The sequence below is a fragment of the Peromyscus leucopus genome, chromosome 1 (assembly GCF_004664715.2).
Source record: "Peromyscus leucopus breed LL Stock chromosome 1, UCI_PerLeu_2.1, whole genome shotgun sequence".
NCBI classification, from domain to species: Eukaryota; Metazoa; Chordata; class Mammalia; order Rodentia; family Cricetidae; genus Peromyscus; species Peromyscus leucopus.
In genome coordinates, this window is record NC_051063.1 from 171,939,559 (window position 1) to 171,947,512 (window position 7,954).

Genomic DNA, 7,954 nt, shown 5'->3' on the forward strand with positions numbered 1-7,954 from the left:
TCAGTTACTATGTTGAGAGGTTCTGAAAAATCCATTAATACCAACAGAATAGCATACAATTCTGATTTTTGAACTGAATTATACGGACTTTGAACCACTTTACTTAAATTTTCTGATTTGTAACCTGCCTTTCCTTCTTTGTTGGCATCTGTATAAAATGTACGAACTCCAGATATGGGTTTTTGCCGTACAATTCGAGGCAAGATCCAATCAGCTCTCTTTATAAGATCAATTCTATTACTTTTGGGATATTTGCTGTTAATTTCTCCCAAAAATTACTGCAAGCTCTTTGCCAAGGTTCACTTTCTGTCCATAATTTTTCAATGTCCTCCTTAGTTAATGGTACGACAATTTCTGCTGGGTCTATTCCTGCTAATTGACGAAGTCTCAGTTTTCCTTTGTAAATCAAGTCAGAGATTTTTTCCACATAAGTTTTTAATTTTTTATTTGGTTTATTTGGTAAAAATATCCATTCCAATATAATATCTTCCTCTGCATTAATATTCCAGTAGGAGAACGCCTAGAAGGTAAAAGAACCAAAATGCAATCCAGCTTTGGTTCAATACGATTCACGTGTCCTTCATGCACTTTCTTTTCTACCAAGGCTAATTCTTTCTCAGCTTCAGGTGATAATTCTCTTGGACTATTTAAGTCCTTGTCACCTTCTAAGGTTTTGAACAAATTAGTCAGTTCATCATTTTTTACCCCAACAATAGTTCGTAGATGAGAAATATCTCCAAATAATCTTTGAAAGTCATTAAGAGTCTGTAGTCTATCTCTCCGAATTTGCACCTTTTGGGGTCTAATTTTTTGTAGCTCTATTTTATATCCTAAATAATTAATAGAATCTCCTCTTTGTATCTTTTCAGGAGCAATTTGTAATCCCCAGCAAGGCAAAATTTTCTTTACTTCTTCAAACATTATTTCTAAAGTATCTGCATTTGAGTCAGCTAGTAAAATATCGTCCATATAATGATAAATTATAGATTTAGGAAATTTTTTATGTATCACTTCCAATGGCTGTTGTACAAAATATTGGCACAGAGTTGGGCTATTCAACATTCCCTGTGGGAGGACCCTCCATTGAAATCTTTTAACCGGTTGAGAATTATTATAAGTAGGCACTGTAAAAGCAAATCTTTCTTTGTCTTTTTCTTGTAAGGGTATTGAAAAGAAACAGTCTTTTAAATCAATAACTATGAGAGGCCATCCTTTTGGTAACAGAGTAGGCAAAGGCATCCCAGATTGTAGAGAGCCCATTGGCTGAATTATTTTGTTAATTGCTCTAAGGTCTGTTACCATTCTCCATTTACCAGATTTCTTTTTAATAACAAATACAGGAGAATTCCAAGGGCTGGTTGATTCTTCAATATGCTGAGCATTTAACTGTTCTTCTACCAGCTCTTCTAAAGCCTGGAGTTTCTCTGTTGTTAAAGGCCATTGCTGGACCCATACAGGCTTGTCTGTTAACCATTTTAAAGGTAGAGCTGTTGGTGTCTTTGGAAGATCATCAGTTATTGTGCCCTGTTCTTGTATAATATGGATGGCTGGTGACCACTCAGTAGAACAATATCTTCTAATATTTCTCTCAGTAACATATGCTAGTTTATGATTTGTTTCTGAGATTGGAGGGATGTTAATCTGAGTATTCCATTGTTGCAACAAGTCTCGACCCCACAGGTTCATAGTTATGTTAGCCACATATGGTTTTAATTTTCCTCTCTGTCCTTCTGGACCTATACATTCGAGCCATCTTGCACTCTGTTTCACCTGAGATAATGTCCCAATTCCTAACAGTTGAACGTTTACCTCCTGAAGAGGCCAAGTTGGATGCCAAAATTCTGGTGCAATTATGGTAACGTCCACACCTGTGTCTACCAGACCAGACAACAAAACACCATTTATTTTTATCGTTAATTTTGGTCTTTGTTCATTAATAGAAGTTTGCCAAAAATTTTTCTTTATGTTTTCTCCTGAATTTTCTATTCTCTCTGTTTCATCAACCTGATCAGCATGATTTATTCCAATAGGCATTTGGTTATTTAATCGCTCTCCAGAGCAGGCATTTCCTCTATGGCTGCAGGAAAGGTTTGAACTGGATTTGCACTGGGGGCCTGCGCGAGGCCCCTCTGGGAGTTTCCCGAAGACTGAGGCAAAGGATTACCCTGTCTGTCCTTTGTTGATCTACATTCATTGGTCCAGTGTTTTCCCTTACCACACCTTCTGCATACTCCAGAAGGAAGGGGCATTCTGTTGCCATTGTTCCTTGAAGAAACATTGTTTCTGGGAATGACCTGTCTACAGTCCCTTTTCAAATGTCCTTGCTTTCCACATCCAAAACATCTAACACTCCTCAAACCTTTTGAAATTACTTCTCATACCCATGTATCATCATGCTCATCAGCTTCAACATTAATTGTTTCTCTAATCCAATCTTCCATAGGTGCAGATCTTGCCCTTAATGGCCTGATTATTCTTTTGCATGCTGCATTCGCATTCTCAAAGGCCAAAGATTCAATTATTGCCTTACCAGCTTCTGAATCTGAGACCATTCTCTTTACTGCTGAAGCCAGTCTTTGTAAAAAATCTGTAAAAGACTCTTTTGGGCCTTGCATCACCTTTGTAAATGACTCAGATTTTTTTCCTGGTTCTTCAACTCTGTCCCATGCATTCAAGGCTGCCGTTCAACATAAAATTAGGGTTTGGACATCATATAAACATTGTGTTTGTGCTGAAGCATATTGGCCTTCGCCCATAAGCTGATCCTGGCAAACTTGTATTCCTTTATCCCTCCATTGTTTTTCTATGTTTTTAGCCTCCTCCTTAAACCAAGTCAGAAATTGAAGTCTCTGGCTGGGTTCCAGAACACCTTGTGCAAGGTCCCGCCAGTCCTGTGGTACTATCCTATTATATGTTGACCAAGAGTTTAACATTTGCTTTACATATGGGGAATGCATGCCATAAGATACTATTGCCTCCTTAAACCTTTTTAAATCCAACATTTCAATTGGAGCCCAATTATTTTGTGTAGCCATTTGATCAGGCATCTGCTGTACGGTTACAGGTTAAATTAAGGGTGACTGTGTGCAAACAGGCTTTCTTTCTGCAACCTTATGATCCCGACTTGAAACAACTTCACTGTTAATTTCTTCTGTCTGAATTTTTACAGGTTTAATAAGTTCTTCTAAAGCTGTTATCCTGGCACTTAAATTGACTATCTTTTTAAATATTAAAATGTGGATTATTATAGTGATAAGGTGCATAATTCCACCAATACTAATATTATATAGTTGTTCCATTGTCAGACTGCCTAAAATTTCGAACAAAAACCAATTTTCTTCCAATGTACACATAAAACCCATTTGTTTTTTTAATGTGGAAAAAAATTCTCTTTTAGATAGTTTCCTTTAAAATATCTGATATGTTATGACTTACCAAATCTGCGTAGAACAGTAGAAATCCGAGGGGATTTTCAAAGCAGCCACCTAGTGTCCCAGGTGTAAATCCAAAGAGAAAGAGAGAAAGAGAGAGGGAGAGAGAGAGAGAGAGAGAGAGAGAGAGAGAGAGAGAACAAGAAAGCGTAGCTGGCTAAAGTTTAAATGCAGCCACGTGTTCCCTCTTGTGCCGAGTCAAGGCTTGGGTCTGGCTTCCTTAAACTCCAACCACGTGTGTTGGCTTTACAGGCAGGGCCCTGTTCGGCAGGGCAGGTCTGAGTTGTTTGTAGCACCGGCTTTAAGCAAGCAGGATTTAAGCAAGCAGCTCACCGATAGTCCAGCCTGAGGTCAAGCAGAACTAGACCCAGGCTAAGAAGCCACTGCTCGGACTAAGAAGCCGATCGCCGCAGGCCGCCCTGGGCCTCCGGCCGCCCTTGCGGGAAAGCGGACCTGCCGCCAAGCCAAGCAGTTTTTAATGGATTCTTGTCACGTTGGGCGCCAGATGTCGATGTAACCAACCGTCTTATTAAATAAGAAACACAGAAACAATGTAAAAGAGAAAGCCGAGAGGTCAGAGCTCAGAGCTAAAATCTCACCCTTCCTTCTGCTGTCCCAGCTTCTTGAAAGAGACCTACATCCTGTCGGTTCGTTTTTTTATAGTATGTTGTTCTGCCTTCTCATTGGTTGTAAACCCAAACACATGACTGCCTCGTCACTGTCTGAATGTACAGCCCCCTAGGTCTTAAAGGCATATTTCTCCAATGCTGGCTATATCCCTGAACACACAGAGATCTTATGGGATTAAAGGCGTGTGCCACCACCGCCACACTGTTGCTATGGCTCTAATAGCTCTGACCCCTGGACAACTTTATTTATTAACATACAATCAAAATAATATTTCAGTACAATTAGATTACCACCACACATTTTCTCAGTTCTGCCTTCACATCTTGCTTCCTCTGTGTCTGGCTAGCGACTCCTGACTCAGTCTTTTTGTTTCCAGATTTTTTCTCTCTCTTTGTCCCACCTATACTTCCTGTCTGGCTACTGGTCGATCAGCACTTTATTTATTAACCAATCAGATCAATACATTCACAGCATACAGAGCAATATCCACAACACCTCACTTTGTAGCCATGGCATGGGATTTGGTGTACACACTGGATTGTCTTGAGTTCACTGGGATCCACCTGCCTCTGCCTTTCTGGTGCTGAAATCAAAAGTGTGCACTACCACTCAATGATTTCATGGTTTTTCCTATGTGTGCACCTGTATTTGTTTACACAGTTCACTAGAATATAAGCCCCCATCCCCCAAAGACAAGTGATAACATAAGTGCTTGTGGAATAGTGAATGAATGTGTGTGAGCACTGAGTGGCCCTTGTGATAGCCCTCTAGCTCTGTCTCAAAAATACTGCAGCAAACTGCCACTGGCTGGGTGGAGTCAATAACAGAAATATTAGCTCATCTTCTGGAGACCAGAGTTCAAGATCCAGGTGTCCTCCGGGTGAGGGGGTCTTCTTTTATCATTCAGTATTGGAAAATGAACCTAGAGCCTTGAAAATACTAGATGAATGCTGCCACTGAGCACAGCCCCTCAATGAATGATTCTACCATTGAGCCACACCCCCAGCCCCTCACTGGGGGATTCTAGGCAGGGGCTCTACCATTGAGCCACACCCCCAGCCCCTCACTGGGGGATTCTAGGCAGGGGCTCTACCACTGAGCCACACCCTAGCCCCTCACTGGGGGATTCTTGGCAGACACTTTGCAGCTGAGTTCAATTCTCAGTCCATCATGGTGGAGAAGTCATTCCAGCCAGGTAGCTCCAGAGTAGTGTGTGGCTTAAGAGCACTGACAGCTGGTTACATCTACCAGACAATCATAAAGCAAAGAGAGACATGGGACTTTCTAAAGGTCCCACAAGTTCCCAAAACAGCACCACCAGCTTGAGGCCAAGTGTTCACACATAGGAGCTTATAGAGGCCCCTACCAGCAAGCAGGACCTGAGCCTGAAGGCAGGGAGTCAAGACCTTCCATGCACGACAGCCTCCTGGGACCCGGAGAGGGCAGAAGCCCAAGCGCACAGCAAGCGGGACACTTGGTGTCCCACGATCTTTGCCATATTTCTCCCTTACGCACACACCTTTGCTATTTGGGAAGGGAAGTTGCCTCCGCTCGGCTTTCCGCCCTTAAGCTGTGCCACCACCACAGTGCTTCTAGAAGGTGAAGTGAGCACTCTGACCCACTTAAACAGTGAGTCTCAGACAGGCGTGGGAGGGCACATCTGCAGCCCCAGCACTTGGGAGGCTGAGGCAGGAGGCTTGCTGTGGGTTTGAGGTCAATCTGGACTCCAAGACAAGTTCCAGGCCAGGTAGAAATATATAACAAAACCTTGTCTCAAAACAAAATAGGGCAGGGCAACATGGCTCAGTGGGCAGAGGTATTGCAGCCAAGCCTGACCATCCGAGTTGGATCCCCGGGACCCACATGGTGGAATGTTGTAGGTGGTTTTTGCTCTTTTGGGGGGCCCAACACCCAGCTCCCAAATAAATCACTCACTGGGCCTTATTCTTAATTATAAATGCCTGACCTTAGCTTGGTTTTTGTCATCTTTTCTTAACTTTAAATTAACCCTGTCTGTCCTTTGCCTTTTCTCATGTCTGTCGCTTTACTTACTTTTCTTACTCCATTGCAGGTTGTGTAGCTAAGCGGTTGGCCCCTGATGTCCTCCTCTTCCTCTGGCTACTACTTTTTTCCTCCCAGATTTCTCCTATATATTCTCTCTGCCCACCAGCCCCGCCTATCCTTTCTCCTGCCTTGCTATTGGACATTCAGCTCTTTATTAGTCCATCAGGTGTTCTAGACAGGCACAGTAACACAGGCTCACAGAGTTAATCAAATGCAACATAAACAAAAGCAACACATCTTAAAATAATATTCCCCAACAGTGGAAGAAGAGACAACTCCTATAGCTGTCCTTTGACGTCTGCATGCATGCTGTGGCATGTATTATCTCCACTTGCCCCACAAATAAATTAAACAATAGGAAATAATAAAACCCCCCCTCCCCCAACTCAAAACCCCAACAAGTCTCCTAAGTAGAAAGGTGTGCGTTATGCAGGATCTCCTGGATTGGGTGGGCACTCAGTCTATCTTCCTAACATGGCATGGCTCTGTTTTCTATTTCCCCAGAGTCTGGAGGCTCCACATAGCCCTCTGAAATCTACAGAAGTGGTTCAGTAATATTGCATGAGGGTGAATGTTAGCTCACTCTTTGCTCATGGAGGACCATGGATTACCTAGCCACAATCCCTTTCCACAACCCAGCCTCCACTTCATTGTATCACCTGCCCTTGGCTCCCAACTGTTCAATGTGGAAAAGGAGACAAGTCCCCCGATCCCATTCTCCCTTTCCCCTTCTGCTGGAGCATGTGCTCTATGGAGGGACCACCATCCCATACTTGTAGTTTCTGTACCAGCAGATTCAAACAAGAACAGTTAAAAAATACTCATAAAGCATTGCATCTGTTCACACACACCTGGTATGCAGAAAAGCCCTTTTGTTCCAAGTCACTTGCTCTGGAGTGCTGCTTGGGCTTCAGAGAAGAGAAAGGAGCTTCATTTGCACAAGAAACAAAGCTATGCACCTAAGTTCACCTGTCTCTAGGCCTAGGAGGCAGGTGATGTCTCTGTAAGGGTGTTTACCTTAATTCAGGAGACTCAGCGGTTGGTCTGAAATGCTTTGTCCTGTCTACCTTTTGGCTTTGGATGCTAGAGAAGTATATCAGATAAAATACACTGTTAGAAGTTCTTGAGGAAGGTATGAGAGTGCACAAGAAATTCATAGTAGGAAACAGCTGATATATTAAAAGCTGAATACCACTAAGTACTCCTTGAGATTTGGGTTCCTCTGGAAGAATGCCTTGATTCTTCCAGATATAGCTTTTCCATATTCAGCTGAATTCTTACTACATTCCTGCAGCTAATAGCATTACCTTTCTTCCTGCTGTCTGTTAAAATATTTATTTTTTATTAATGTGTCTGGGTGTGGGTATATGCACACTTGTGCAGGTGCCTATGGAGGCCAGAAGAGGGCATCAGATCTCCTGGAGCTGGAGTTACAGGCAGCTATGGGCTGCTGCGCATGGGTGCTAAGAATCAAGCTCAGGCGTTCTGGAAGGGAGTGCAAACTCTTAACCACTGAGCCATCTCTCCAGCCCTCTTCTTGTCTTTTGATACAAGGCCTTGGACTCACAATGTGGTTTAACATTTAACTTGGCTTTCAACTCAAGTCAATTCTCCTGCATCATGTAGGAGCTAAGAACTGAACCTGGGTCTTCTGCAAGAGCAGCAGTGTTCTTAACCACTGAGCCACCTCTTCAGCTCCTTGTTTTAAATTATTTGTGTGTGTGTGTGTGTGTGTGTGTGTGTGTGTGTGTGTGTACAAGACTGCTGTGGGATGTTCTGTATGTCCTGTGGGAGCCTGTTCTTGGGTTCCTCGTGGCTTTACCCAGCAG